Source organism: Tachyglossus aculeatus, chromosome X4, assembly GCF_015852505.1.
Source record: "Tachyglossus aculeatus isolate mTacAcu1 chromosome X4, mTacAcu1.pri, whole genome shotgun sequence".
NCBI lineage: Eukaryota > Metazoa > Chordata > Mammalia > Monotremata > Tachyglossidae > Tachyglossus > Tachyglossus aculeatus.
In genome coordinates, this window is record NC_052098.1 from 9,575,984 (window position 1) to 9,591,513 (window position 15,530).

Genomic DNA, 15,530 nt, shown 5'->3' on the forward strand with positions numbered 1-15,530 from the left:
CTTTTTAGTCACTTTCTAGGACTCCTCTGCCTCTTACCCTCCAACTGTAGAAGTCCCTCAAGGCTCAGTGCTGGGTCCCTTTCTATTCTCCACTTACACCCACTCCCTTAGAGCGCTCATTTGCTCCCAAGGCTTTAACTACCATCTCCACTTGGATGATTCTCAAATCTACCTCTCTTCTTCTCTGCATTTGCATTTCCTCTTGCCTAAGGAACATTTTTACCTGGCTGTCCTGCTGATGTCTCAAAGTAAACATGTCCAAAACAGAACTCCTCATATTCATTCACTCATTCATTCATTCATTCAACCATATTTATTGAGCGCTTACTGTGTGCAGAGCACCGTACTAAGTGCTTGGAAAGTACAATTCAGCAATAGCGACAATCCCTGCCCACAGTAGTCTTACAGTCTAGAAGGGGGGAGACAGACATAAAAACAAGTAAACAGCCATCAATAGCATCAATATAAATAAATAGAATTATAGATAAATGCACAACAAAACAAGTAAACAGACACTAATAAAAATAAATAGAATTATAGATATGTACATATATATACAAGTGCTGTATATATATATCAGGTCTTCCCTGATTAAGCCCTCTTTTCCCCAGCTTCCTCTCCCTTCTGCATTGTCTCTGCACTTGGATCTGTGATCCCGACTTTCAGATCTGCTGCACACAGATTAAGGTAAGAAGTTAATTGACAATTTATGACACCTTAAAATGGGCAAAGTTTCAGATCACGTTTGCTCAGAATACAGCCACGTGAAAATTGAAACAAAGCTAATGATTAGCATCACACCCCATCCACTCATTTGAAATTCTTGACCATCTGGCTAGAAAATAACTGGATCTATTCTCCAGTTCTGTTTTCTACTCAACTGGCTACTTGCATATAGGAAAACCCCAGAGTACAATATTGATACTTTTCAGTTATCTGGCTGAGGATTTTATCTGGTAATTTCTAAAAAACTTTGTAAACATTATTCAGTTTACCTTGGAGAGTGAAAAGATGGTGAAAATCATTTCCCCAATTTAACAAGACCGAGCATTAATCTACAGATGCAGAGTGAAGATTTTCCAGTAAAACTATAAATACAGGGAGGGGAGTTAGATACTGTAATTAGGAGAGTAGCCTGGGGTTGACCAAGAAAATGCACACTGGGCCTTTTAAAAGAAAAGCCTTGGAGAAATAAAGGTGCTATTTTTATAATGTACTGCTGAACGTACCCCGCAAATTGGATTATATTCCTGGGAGAAGCAGCAACGTGGGTGTAAGGTCAGCTACGACAAGGCCAGATTAACATTCTGGTGGCCTTGGGGCTGACAAAGCCAGGGCAAAAGTCCACACTCCTGCTGCTTTGTCTGAGGATACACAGTCAATGCCTCTACTTTCAGAGAAGCAGTGTGACTCAGTGGAAAGAGCACAGGCTTTGGAGCCAGAGGTCACGGGTTCCAATCCCGGCTCCACCAATTGTCAGTTATGTGACTTTGGGCAAGTCTCTTAACTTCTCTGTGCCTCAGTTACCTCATCTGTAAAATGGAGATTAAGACTGTGAGCCTCCCTGTGGGACAACCTGATCACCTTGTAACCTCCCCAGCACTTAGAACAGTGCTTTGCACATAGTAAGCGCTTAATAAATGCCATTATTATTATTATTATTACTTTCCCCATCAGTGGCAGAAAGGTTGTTAACCAAGTTGCTGTCGAGGTCTTTCCTGGGGACAGTGGGCCTGGGCAGTTGCCCCTTCTCCCCTAGGGTTGAACTGGCTCTGGATGTCCAGAATTCATCACGGTCGAGCGACAGATTTTGACTCCAGTAATCATCAATAATACAGCAGGCAGCGTCAAACTCACTAAAAAACCAAGCCAGAACTTTTTTTTTTTAATCACTATGTCAGCATTTCCGATCTGCACTCTGGAAGCCCAAGGCAGTGCACTTCGATGAGGCGTCCATCTGTTTTAAAATCGCCCATGTGAACATCTCTGCAAAGATCCACTGCAGAATCCAGAAAGAGCAAAGTGCGATGAGATGAAATTGGGCTTGGAAGACGAGAAATGCACCTAGACCCGGAAACACTGCCTCGGTTTGAGCAGTGACTCTTTGCTGATGCAGATCTATTCTCCCTTGTCAGTGAGAATTATGGTACTTGTTAAGAGCTTATTGTGTGCCAAGCACTGTTCCACCTGCTGGGGCAGGTCCAAGTTCACTGGGTTGGACACAGTCCCTGACCCACATGGGGTTCACACTCTAAGTAGGAGGGAACGGGATTTAATCCCCATTTTAAGGATGGGGTAATGGAGCCACAGTGAAGTAAGTGACTTGCCCAAGGTCACACAGCAGCATGTGGAAAAGATGGGATTAAAACCCAGGTTCTCTGACTCCCAAGCTCACGCTCTTTCCACTAGGCCAGGCTGCTTCCCTAAGGGAGAAGGAGGCAGCGTGCTACTAGGGTCTGTCTCGATAATAACTGTGGAAGTTGTTAAGCTCTTACTATGAGCCAAGCACTGTACTAAGCACTGGGCAAGGTAAGTGCAAGATAATCAGGTCCCACCTGGGCCCCCAAGTCAAAGGAAGAGGAAGAACAGGTATTGAATCCCCATTTTGCAGACGAGGGAACTTAGGCACAGAGAAGTTAAGTGACTTGCCTAAGGTCACACAACGGTCAAGTGGTGGAGCCGAAATTCAAACCCAAAACTGTGATCTTTCCATGTGGCCATGTTGCTGCTCTGTATGTGCTCTTTTGCCAAGGAGGGAATGATAACTGTCTCCCTTCTCTACCCTTGGTCTTGCAAGGGACCAAAGGCCACCCCGCGGTGTGACTGCACCTTACGCAGAGCATGGCTGAGCAGTTCAGAAAAGAGTTGTGGCCCAGTGTGAGTCCAGAGTCTGTGGCCTGTGACTGGGCAAACTGCGATGACTGTCTTTTCCTCTCCATCTAGGTCTAATCCTGACTGGGGGTGAGCATATCAGGAAAGGAATCAGATAGCCTGTCTCCCCTCTGCATTCAAGAGGTACCATAGCCACCCCCTCCGGCACCCAAAGGGGAAACCAGAGCTGTACACTTCTTTCTCCCATGGAAAGAGAACGATTTAATCAGTTTGTTTTCAACCTGGTGGATCCATTCAATCCGTTCAATTGGTGAGATGGAAAACAGCAACCGAATGGCAAAAACTGAGGTCAAATCATCATCATCATCATCAGTCGTATTTATTGAGCGCTTACTGTGTGCAGAGCACTGTACTAAGCGCTTGGGACATACAAGTTGGCAACATATAGAGACAGTCCCTACCCAACATTGGGCTCACTGTCAAATGATTATGGGTTGGAGAACTAAGCCATACACTTCAATCAACGGCAACATCATCAGTATTTATTGAGCACTTACTATGTGCAGAGCACTGTACCAGGTGCTGGGGAGTATACAACATAAATGAAAGACCGGGTCCTTGCCCTCGAGGAGCTTGCAATCTAATGGATAATAATAATAATAATAATAATAATAACAATAATAATAATGGCATTTGTTAAGCACTTACTATGTGCAAAGCACTGTTCTAAGCGCTGTGGGGGATACAATGGAATAAAGTTGTCCCACGTGGGGCTCACAGTCTTAATCCCCATTTTACAGATGGGGTAACCAAGGCTTAGAGAAGTTAAGTGACTTGCCCAAGGTCACACAGCAGACATGTGGCCATCAGGATGTGGATGTGGTTAGTCCTCATCTCCACTATGCCATTATCAATCAGTGGAATTTATTGAGCGCTTATTGGCAGTAACAGAACTTTTGGGGGCAGGGTGCAGGCCAGGAAATAAATTTAGCTTTATCATCTGAATTTGGGCAGCAGGGGTGGCTATCGTGGCTCTGCCCGTAGGCGTGGCTCAGTGGAAAGAGCATGGGCTTGGGAGTCAGAGGTCATGGGTTCAAATCCCAGCTTCGCCAATTGTTAGCTGTGTGACTTTGGGCAAGTCACTTGATTTCTCTGTGCCTCAGTTCCCTCATCTGTAAAATGGGGATTAAGACTGTGAGCCCCACGTGGGACTACCTGATCACCTTGTATCCTCCCCAGCGCTTAGAACAGTGCTTTGCACATAGTAAGTGCTGAACAAATGCCATCATCATCATTATTATTATTATTGTGTGCAGACCACAATCCTAAATGCTTGGGAGAATACAATACTTCCATGCTTTAACCTCATTGTCATTATTTGCTTGGCAGATAACAGATCCCCCACATTTATGGTAGGTAGGTTATGGTAAGAAAGGACAACCAAAAATGACAGCAAAAGAATATCTGCAGTTAGAGTGCTATAGAAATGCGAGGCAATGAGCCCTCACATTAACCTAATAGTATCAATCCCGATACCCTCTCAGGATGGCACCTGGAAAGTTTCCAGTCCTCTACCAGTCTCGGCTACAGGAGGGAGAGTCAAGCAGAAGCATACCCATTCCATTCCTAGCTTGGACAGTGGCTAGCAAGCGGAAGGCAATCTGCTCAAGTGAAAACTCACCTTTGCCGGGCAGCAGCGGCATGGGAGAGAGACGAGGGAGGAGACTCAAGCTTACATTGTGGAAGGAGACGATGGTAAACCACTTCCATATTTTTACCAAGAAAACTCTATGGATACACTACCGGAACGATCGCAGATGGAGGTGGGGTGTTTTGGGAGACAAGTGTCCAAGAAGTCACCATCGATCAGAAACAACTCGACAGCATAAGACAAGACCATCCCCGAAGGCTTTCTCCAACATCATTCAATAGCCCAGATGCTAGATGTTCGATGCAGGGTTATCCTGCTGTTGAAAAGATGATGGACTCAAAGTGGGCTCAGTCAAGTCTAACTTGTACCATGGGCTAATTTCAGGCCTGACAAAAGAGCCGTCAGAATCTCGATTAGTAGCGGCACAGATAGGGGGCTATAATGGTGACAAGGGATGAGAGGATGTAGTCCAAAAGAGTTTCCCCAGGGCACTGAAGTCCCTCAGAGGGACCTTTGTTCAGGATTCTATATCTTGATTAAACTTGGGCCAAGGTGGCCAAAGTGCTTCAGTCAGAAATAAAAACTCTGTACAACTTGTGAAGTTGGAAACGGGAAAGGGAAAATGTATCTCCCTTGGGAAACAGGAGGGAATTCAGAGAGGTGATGCTACTGAAATGCTCTCCAAATAGAGAGATCTGGCCTTCATTTTCAAAGATGACGCTACTGATGGTGAGTCCCGATCCTTGTGAGTGAATGTGGCAGAAGAATCCTGACGTGCAATTAACAATCTCTTCTGCGTTGTGTTCCTCAAAGACCGAGCTTGGCTAGTGCAGATGCATTTGTTCCATCCGGGGCCTGTTTTTGAGCACACCAATTTACAGCAGGCTGTGGAAGCAGTTCCCCTTTCACCTTGTGGCAGATCTTGAGTGACTGTGAGCCTGCTGCAGATGCACTCAGCAGTCTCTCTGGGACATTGCCCTGGGGAAATGACAGATGTGGGTGACTGAGTGTCTCCATGGCAGGCTCAGATTGTGTTGAGTGGGCACAGGTGTAAGTACAGGCACTTCTGCCTCTTACAATCCTTCCCAACCCTTGATCTTGACCATGACATCACGATGGCGTTTGTGTGTGTTTCTCAATAGGCACATCCAGCCCACTCCGGACCTCCAGAGGTACCACCCACCCAGAGAGGGAAGAGATGAATATGGATACTGACTGATGTTTCAGAAACATTCTCTCTGTCTCTCTTGGTCTCCAGGTCCCCCTATGATTTCACTGTGTCAGAATATTGGCAGATCACTCAATGAGAGGGAGCAGCTCATGAGTGTGCCACAAATCAATTCCATCACCTGGGTGGAGGATGATCAGATCCGGGCCCCCAGGGATTCCCATAATCCAATCAAACATAGTTTAGCCAATGGGCACCCGCATCATGTACCCTTTTGGAGGAGTGTGTGATGTGTGCTGAAAAAATGTCTCCGAAGATGACCTGAGCACAAAGATGGACTACAGATGTAAGGGGAGAGAGGTCGGTGGCAGGGAGACCAGTTCAGTAGCTGATATAGTAATACTGGCTGTGATTTGACAACAGCCTGAGCCAGTTTGGAAGCTTTGGGAGAGGAGGAAGGGGCTGATTTAGGAAATATTTTGCAGGAGGAATTGGCAAGATTTAGCAGGTGGTTAAATGTGAGAGCTGAAAGACTGACAAATTAAGGTTAGCCGAGGTTGTAGGCTTCTGGGACAGAGTGGATGGAAAGCACAACAGAGTGGTCGTACTGGCAAAAAGGAGCTGTTCCGTGGGCAGGTTCTGCTGCTGAAGCTGCGTCCTGTAGGAACTAAACCTCCTCAGAAACTTCCTCCCTTCAAAGCCCTACTGAGAGCTCACTTCCTCCAGGAGGCCTTCCCAGACTGAGCCCCCTCCTTCCTCTTCCCCTCCTCCCCCTCCCCATCCCCCCGCCTTACCTCCTTTCCCTCCCCACAGCACCTGTATATATGTTTCTACATATTTATTACTCTATTCATTTTACTTGTACATATCTATTCTATTTATTTTATTTTGTTAATATGTTTTGTTTTGTTGTCTGTCTCCCCCTTCTAGACTGTGAGCCTGCTGTTGGGTAGGGACCGTCTCTATATGTCACCAACTTGTACTTCCCAAGCGCTTAGTACAGTGCTCTGCACACAGTAAGTGCTCAATAAATACGATTGAATGAATGAATGAATGTGCATGTGTTGGCACTGGTTCTGCTGGGTTTGTTTTGATATGGAGGTTCAGCATTAGAGTTACCGCAGTGATGGTGTTTGGAACATGCTTTCTCTGCCACTCAGTCTTTCTTATGTGCACAGCAGTGTGGGAGCTTGCACTGTTCACTGAATGGAAATCAGACTTTAGATTACAATGTTATTTTAATTGCATACCAAATGTTTGGCCTAGGATTCTCTACTGTGGAGGGGCACGGATATGGAGGAGAGAAGATGCAAAGTTCAGTTTTAATACTGAATTACCTGAACTAGATCGCTCATTCTTTTTGATTTGAATTCGTTTACAGCTGTTACCATCTCAGAATGATACTCAGATGCACATACAGAGAGACACTGGGAGACAGAAAGATGGTCAGTAAAGGTGGGTGGGAAAGACAAAAAAGAGAGACAGCTAAGAAACAGAAAAATACAAGAGGGATAGAGACAGACTTACAGAGGAAAAGGACAAAAAGAGGACTCCAGACCTCATGTTGGTTCTTTCTCCATTTGTCTTCTAGGTTAAATACTCTCTTCTATATATATATATACATACATACATATATACCTGTATATATGTATATATGTTTGTACATATATACATATATACAGGTATATATGTATATATGTTTGTTCATATTTATTACTCTATTTATCTTACTTGTACATATCTATTCTATTTATTTTATTTTGTTAGTATGTTTGGTTTTGTTCTCTGTCTCCCCCTTCTAGACTGTGAGCCCGCTGTTGGGTAGGGACTGTCTCTATGTGTTGCCGACTTGTACTTCCCAAGCGCTTAGTACAGTGCTCTGCACACAGTAAGCGCTCAATAAATACGATTGATTGATTTATTCTAAACTCTTCAGAGGTGAGGAGGAGGGACAGGGAAGAGGAAAGAGGGATGAAGTCAAATAGTTCCAGCTACACTGTGAATGCAATCAAGATTGCTATTTCTATAAATGACATCTAAACCTGCATCTTGGTGTTGGATCAATTGGATAGTTGTCTTACTGCTGGTGTTGTTTTCTGTGTCAGATTTATCATGGCACAGAGAGCCATGAAAAATGTCTCAAGGAAGGTCTTCTGACCTTCCTGCTCTTCCTCTGATTTGCTGTGGCCCCAAATTACATAATGCAATTCTGGTGCAGGGGCCAGTAATGATCTCATAGTTTAATACAGAAAGTAAAGACGTTTTCTACTGCACACAAACTGCAGGGAGAGTTGAGACAACTGAAACAGAGGTCTTGATCTGGACCTACTGACTGAATGAGGAAAGTCTCTGAATGAAGGAAATGATCTTTTTTCTGAGCCAACTTGAAGATATTATGGGTAAATTGAAAAGTGGTCCTGTAAGATTATTAGGGGTTAAAAAGGGAACAAGGATTGCAGAAATCCTAAGAATTGAAAAATTAATGGAATGGCCAAATTTGATTTGCTTTTGGAGATGAGAATATTTTTCAGAATTTCACCACTTCTCAACCATTCTGAAGGTCAAAAATAGTGGGAAGCAGAAAATGAAATGATTGAAATCTTCTTTTCTTTGTTCAGCTTGGAACCAAGACTGCATAAATTTGGAAAATCTTAGAATATCAGAAGAGAGGTAAATATCCAGTGTTTCAGAATCTGTCCTGGGCAGCCTAAGCAGGGAAGGTAAATATTTCTTATCAAAACCTGAAATTTACCTTCTGAGGAACTAAAGTAATATTGGCCCAATAGTCAGGTGTCCTCTAGGAGGAGAGGAGGAACAACGGCAGATATACTGGTAGTTGGTTATACACTGCTAACTCAGCCCAATATTCAAATATAATGATAATAATAATGAGGGGATTTGTTAAGTGCTTACTATGTGCCAAGCAATGTACTAAGCTCTGGAGGGGATACGAGATAATCAGGTCGGACACAGTCCCTGTTCCACATGGGGTTGACAGTCTAAGTAGGAGGGAAGACAGGTATCGAATCCCCAATTTTCAGATGAGGGAACGGAGGCACCGAGAATTAAAATGACTTGCTCAAGGCCACTCAGCAGGCCAGTGCTGGAGCTGGGATTAGAACCCAGGTCCCCTGAGTCCATTGAATCTAGGTTTCCTTCAGTTAGAGAGTGCAAAACATTCCCAGAGTGGTCATGTTTGCAAAATGGAGCTGCTCCATGGGCAGGTTCTGTTGCTGAAGCAGCCCCCCTGTAGGAACTAAATAATAATAATAATAATAATAATGATGGTATTTGTTAAGTGCTTACTTTATGCCAGGCACTAAACCCCCTCAGAAGCATGCACATGTGCTGACACTGGTTCAGCTGGGTTTGTATCCGGATGGAGGTCCAGCGTTTTCAGTTATTGCAGTGATGATGTTTGGAACTTGCTCTCTCTGCGACTCTGTCTTTCTTACATGCACAGCATTGTAGGAGTTAGCACTGTTCAATCAATCAATCAATCATATTTACTGAGCACTTACTGTGTGCAGGGCACTGTACTAAGCACTTGGGAGAGTACAGACAACAATATAACAGACACGTTCCCTGTCCACAAAGAGTCTAGAAGGGGAGAGTGGATTAAAATCAGATTTTAGATGAAAACATTTCTGTAATTGTTTAGCAAATGTTTGGACTAGGAGTCTCCACTACAGAGAGGGACATGGACATTGTTGTACATAATACAGATTTTCCCAAGCAATAGCTAGTGAGAATTCAAAGTAGTTTGAAAGGCTGTAGGTTATTTTTCTGTGCAGTCCAATTGGGATCCTGCACAGTGCCCGTTGGGGAATCAGGAAGATCTATGTAACAAAGGGTAGGGGTCGGTTGTTGACCTACATGATCAAAACAACATATGTGCCTTTCTTGAACAAAAGACATCATTAGGTGTGTGAAATCTGATACAGAGCTATACCATTAAGTGATGAAATAATTACATTTTCTAATGAAGTTGATCTGATAACAATTCTTAAATACTGGGCCAATAGTTCTCTTCCTCTTGTTCTACAGTTATCCCAAGTGAAAGTTCTATTAAAATATTTTTAACGGCACAGTATATGGACTCAAATCTGCTTAGAGTGACCTTTTTATTCATTATTTCTCTTTTAAAAAAATGCTCCTTTGAGTCGACAAATGTCCGTACCTTTGTCCTGCTTTTTCCCCCTATGGTTCTCATGCAATTACTGTGATTTCCTGCACCTCCAAAGTGCAGCCGTTTTCCATAATGACACAGGGAGAAAGAAAATGACTAGGTTTCAAAGTACGAAATAGAAAGACCTTAGTACCATAGCACTTATTACTTAAAATGACAGTGAATAAGAAGAAAAGTCACTTGCATTTTCATTTGAGGTCGTTATACCTTACTTAGGATCCACCTTGAGAGTCCCTGGAAAACGAATCATTTTTGATCACACGACTTAAGAGGTCCAGGCGAATCTAGAGACTGGTTCCATTGACAATCATCCAGCTGAGCTCTGGGAAAACAGTACTGTGCTATCCCCCAATGGTAAGTCATCTTACATGTGCTTACTGGGTGTAATTTAGGTAGGTACCTAAAGATGGGAAGAAGGACTTGGGAAAATTGCACAGCAGCTAGACTGGATATCCCCTGTTTTAACTTTTCCCCAAGAATTGTTGAAGGAAACAGAAATGCGAAAATATTTTGATTTGCGGATCAGAGCTGTTAAAACAATATGCCATTTAAAAACAACAACATAGCATACAAACTGATAAAACTGAAAAAAGAGCGGTTTTAAAAGGAAATAAAAGCAATGCAAAGCAGTTGTGTTCAATATGTCTACCTGAAACCTTTTCTAACAAAGTTCTCTCTCCACCTCATCAATCTAGTGCTTTAATTGGCAGGCACTAAAGTCTGATGGGAAAATAATGGTCTCTTAAATACCTGAGAATGAAAAGCAAATTAAGTTAGCACAGTGTAAGAGGCAAGTAATTGCATAATGTCAATCCTGTTTTATGCAGTTTAGTCTTAAACAGCATGCAAAGAAAGGACATGTCTCAGAGAATAAAAATGAATCCTTCTTCAGGTGACTCAAACACTCCTTTACCTGATAAGCAATGGTCTTATTATGAGTAACAACAAGCACTTAGCTAAAGGGTTTCTCAAATGATGATGCGATCCTTCCTGTGTTTAGAGATCCTCCTCTCTCTCGCCTATCAATTTTGAATTGCAGTAGCCAGTGATGGGGCCAGAGCCATTCTGAACAATGTAGCAAAGGATTGTACCCGTGGGAGGAATATTTGTTGCTTCACTAAAATTTTCATGACAGAGGAAAATATTAAGACTACCTCAAACCTGTTTTAGAACAGACCTGGGACCCATCAAAGATGGATACGCTGCCTTTAGCTTGGCTCCACAGGCTCTGAGTTTTAATTCCTTTTTTCCAGAATGACTGATTGAGTGACCTTTAGTTGATTGCCTATCTTCTCAGTGCCTCGGTTTTATCTTTTCCAACTGAGGATACAAGTAATGATTTACCTCATGGAATTTGGTGAAGAAAAGGGAACACCAACAAGAAAGCACTTTTTCAATGTGGTTGATAGATGGAAGTGTGGCAAAGGCCCGTAGGGCCAGCCTGGAAGGAATGGGGGGCAAGGGGAGCAGAGGAGCAACAGGGAGAGAAAAGAACCATGTTTGATATCCCAAGCCCCTCCTCCACACCAATATCCATCATCCGATATAAGCCAAAAGGGAAAGTATCACCCAGGGAGAAAGAGAGGAAAGGAACTGGGGAATCACGGCGGAAAAGTATGGGGGAGGTGTGGCCTCTCGGGTGACCTGGTTTCTCACTTCTGGCAGCTTTATCTTTCGGCACCCTGATTTCTAGAGACATGTTTGAATTGGTTTTGCACAGTTCACCTCTGGAATTCTATCATCTCTCCCGTCTCCATCCCCTCACTCGCACTGTTCCTCTGGCTTGGAGCTCCCTCCCTTTCCAAATCTGACACACCTCCACACCTTCAAAGACCTCCTAAAATCCTACCTCCTTCAACAAGGCTAACCCAAACAATTTCCCAGCTCTCTAAACCATATAAATCCATCAGCCAACTCTAACGCTTAGGAATCTATTTACAGCCATCCTCAGCCTTGTGTATGTGTATACCTATATATGTACGTATATAGGTATACATTCAATGTATACATGTTTATAGAGGTATACATTCAATTGCATATTCACTTATTTGGACTACTTCTGTAAATATTTTAATGTTTGTCCCCTCGATCAGAGCGTAAGCTCCTTGTAGGCAGGGAACATGTCTCTTTTTATTCTGCACTGCCTAAATACAGTACAGTGTATTGAAGCAGTGTGGCTCAGCGGAAAGAGCATGGGATTTGGAGTCGGGGGTCATGGGTTCAAATCCCGGCTCCGCCACTTGTCAGCTGTGCGACTTTGGGCAAGTCACTTAACTTTTCTGTGTCTCAGTTATCTCATCTGTAAAATGGGGATGAAGACTGTGAGCCCCAGGTGGGACAACCTGATCACACTGTAACCTCCCCAGTGCTTAGAACAGTGCTTTGCATGTAGTAAGCACTTAATAAATGTCATTATTATTATTATTATTATTATTATTATTATTACAGTGCATTGCACAGTGCATGCTCAATACATCTTATTCTACTGCAGCTATTACCACAATATCAACAACATTCGGGCTCTATACCATAGTAATTAAAAGACCTTTCACTCATTCCCCCTTCCTAAATGGCTCCAGGGCTGGCTTCAAGAAGGTAAGTGAGGGATGTACCTACCCCAGGATGCACCCTCAGGAGGCTTGCTGCAGGCTAGTGGGGGATGTTGGCTAAGAAAGGGCCACAGGGCAGTGGCAGTTGAAAATTGGAACATGCCCACCCTCCCTCTTCCGCAGTTGAAAGTGGTTCTTGTGTTAACAGGGTCTGGGAGGAGAAGGCAATGGCTTGGAACAAGGGGGGTCAACAACCTGGAGTCATCTTAATAAAAGCAATGTAACATAATGACATTATACAGAATGGGAAGGGGCAGTGAGTTTTCCCCCACCTCAGGGTGTACAAAATGTCCACTTTATAACAGTCAAGGGCCTAGAAATGGTGGGCACTTATAAAACCAGGTAGGAGAGTCTTGGACCTTGACTTCTTCTGAAGTAATAAATGAAATGCATTCAATCTACCTAGAAACCCTGCAATGTAAATAATTCAGTGGGAATTAATTTAGGTGTCAGCTATTATTCATTCATTCATTCATTCAACCGTATTTATTGAGTGCTTACTGTGTGCAGAGCACTGTCCTAAGTGCTTGGGAAGTACAAGTCGGCAACATGTAGAGACGGTCCCTACCCAACAACGGGCTCACAGTCTAGAAGGGGGAGACAGACAACAAAACAAAACACGTAGACAGGTGTCAAAACACCTGTTTTGAAGGGGAGTGAGAAGGAAACCCACTCTTCCCTGAGCTATTACCAGCTCTAGTTCAAAACAATTTGGGGAAAGACATAATATGAAACAATATCAAATTATATGAAAAGCATCTCTTTTACTCTATCAGTTATCCAATGGGCACTAAAATTAATGATCTGACCTGCCACAAGAACATAGTGAGCTATGCTCTCATAGTTTCAGTTTTGGGTTAAACTGGGTGAACTGTTTATTGCTCTGTTTAACACACTATTAGCCACTAGCTTGGAAAGGTTCTTTTGTCCTTGTAAATCTAGAAATCAATTAGTTTGAGTCTTTTTTGGGAAACTTTAAAAGCACAGGAATAAATCTGAGCTGGAGGTATAATTAGGAAAACTATCATGCTGATATTCTTTTTTCACACAATATCCTGAACAGCAATTACGCAAAAAATGCCTGTCGCCTGGTTTGGATATTTTGCTGACTCGGAGATCAACGTTACCGATGTCTCATGAAACACACAGCTATCTCTGCACATGTGTAGATGTCTACATTCTGAATGGCTTCCTAAATAGGGCCATCTCAGGGGCAAACCAGACCATACTAGGATCCTTTTGAAGTTCTGAATTTCCAGATCTTCATATGTCTTTTGTTGCTCTTTTCTCTGACCGATCCCACTTACCCTGCAACAACTGCACAGCTCCATTTTGCTAGTGGATTTGAAGGCCTCTATAATAACCCATATTGCAATGGTCCATTGGTAAGCATCAAAAAAACTAATAAATATATAATGGTAAAAAACAGCGAAAATAGAGACCTATGATTCGCTTGGCAAATGTGAGTGGTACCCTCAACAATGGCATATAAAGGCCCAACAGCGTTTACTTGTGCAAAGGTTACAGATATATTCTATCCCACCACCACAGACTGAACTCCTAAATCTTGATCGGCTCTCTCACAATGCGTACTGCTGGTCATAGGAGGACTGGGGTGGGGAGGAGAACGTGGAAATGACTACACAATCCAACGCCACTGCTAGAAAATAACTCACAGGCATATCCTGTTGAAGATGGGAAATACCTCTGCCCTGCCCTGCAACGAAAGTCCGATGCGAGTAGGTGGCTGAGAATATTGGTGATCTGATCCCTGATGAGGGAACGACGGCTTCTGGGCACTCTCTGGGTTCTCTAAGGAGCCCTGTCTTCTGAATGCCGTACTTACCCTGACTGAAGGAGGGGCTAGAAATAGTGCCCTAAACACTACCTGCCTCATCAGACTCCACACTAGCTCTCCAGGAGATCGCACTTGGTGAACGTCATACTTGCCGTGCCAAAACAAAAAGAAAACCAACGAATAGACAGAAAATAACTATCATGCTGTGAAACATCAGGTCGCTACTGAATGATAACAATGGAAATCATCCCCGAAGAAGCCCAGCATTGTGAACTGTCCGGATATGGGTGTCAAAATAGAGGCTCTGAGTGAGACCAGGCTATCAGAGAAAGGACAGAAACAGATGCTGGACACACCTTCTTCAGAAGGGGCCTCCCCTTTCTGGAATGACACAATTCAGGAGTCAGATATGCAATAAGACAGTCCTTAGTCTCTGGCCTTCCAAATCCGCTCAGAGGCTTAAAGGATGGACCGATGTCCCTCTGCGTGTCTCTAAAGCTAAAAGGCTTTGCTGCCACCATTAGAGGATATGCCCACGACGATGACAGATAACTTGCCTCCTTCTGGTGGGGCCTCTAGATAGAGCACAGTCATCTGCAGATAGCAGGTCCTGAAGAGAGAGAAAATTATCTAGCAGTTGAAAATTTGACATGTTCATAATCACAGAAGATTTCAATCAAGTGATGGGCAGGGATGCCAAAACAGGGGAAAAGGCGATAGGAAAGCTAAATAGCAGTGGTCTAAGTAACAAGTGCCTGTGTTCGGCATGTGCCGAACACCAACTTCTGCCTTCCAAGTAAAGGAAGGTCATTATGGATGCCTCCAAAGTCTGTCCCTGTCTCCATTCCCCCAACTCTGGCCAGGCTAGGAGGCAGGACTGCAAACCAGCAAAGGGGAAGCTGGGGAGGAATGGCAGTGATAGTGGTAGATCCAGTGGCCATTTCAAATGTGGAAGGAAGAACCAGAACACTACCTCAAGGCATAGTTCAGGAGAGGTGACTGAAAAGGAACTGAGAACAGGGAAGGGTAGAGGTGAGTGGGACGGGGGAGTAAGCTCCTTGAATACAGGGATTATGTGTACCAACTCCATTGTATTGTACACTCTCAGGCACTTAGTACAGTGCTCTACACACAGCAAATGCTCGATAAGTAACACTGATCGATGTGGGGGTGGTAAGGAAATCGACGATCCTACAGTGATTGGATGTAACGTCGGGGGCAGCACGTATGAGTGCTGGACTGCGCCAACAGTGCACAAAGTACGCTTTGCAGGTACTGTGAGG

The 15,530-nt window shown here is 43.6% G+C and overlaps 1 protein-coding gene and 1 non-coding gene across 2 annotated transcripts in view; one reads left to right on the forward strand and one right to left on the reverse strand.

Moving 5' to 3' along the window:
- Positions 1-15,530, reverse strand: part of RORB (RAR related orphan receptor B) — a 190,509-nt gene that overhangs the window by 72,337 nt on the left and 102,642 nt on the right. The gene's annotated exons all lie outside the window — the stretch shown is intronic.
- LOC119948597 lies at positions 4,367-4,504 on the forward strand. The gene has a single exon (XR_005456982.1). It is a non-coding gene; the product is annotated as a small nucleolar RNA SNORA7 (small nucleolar RNA).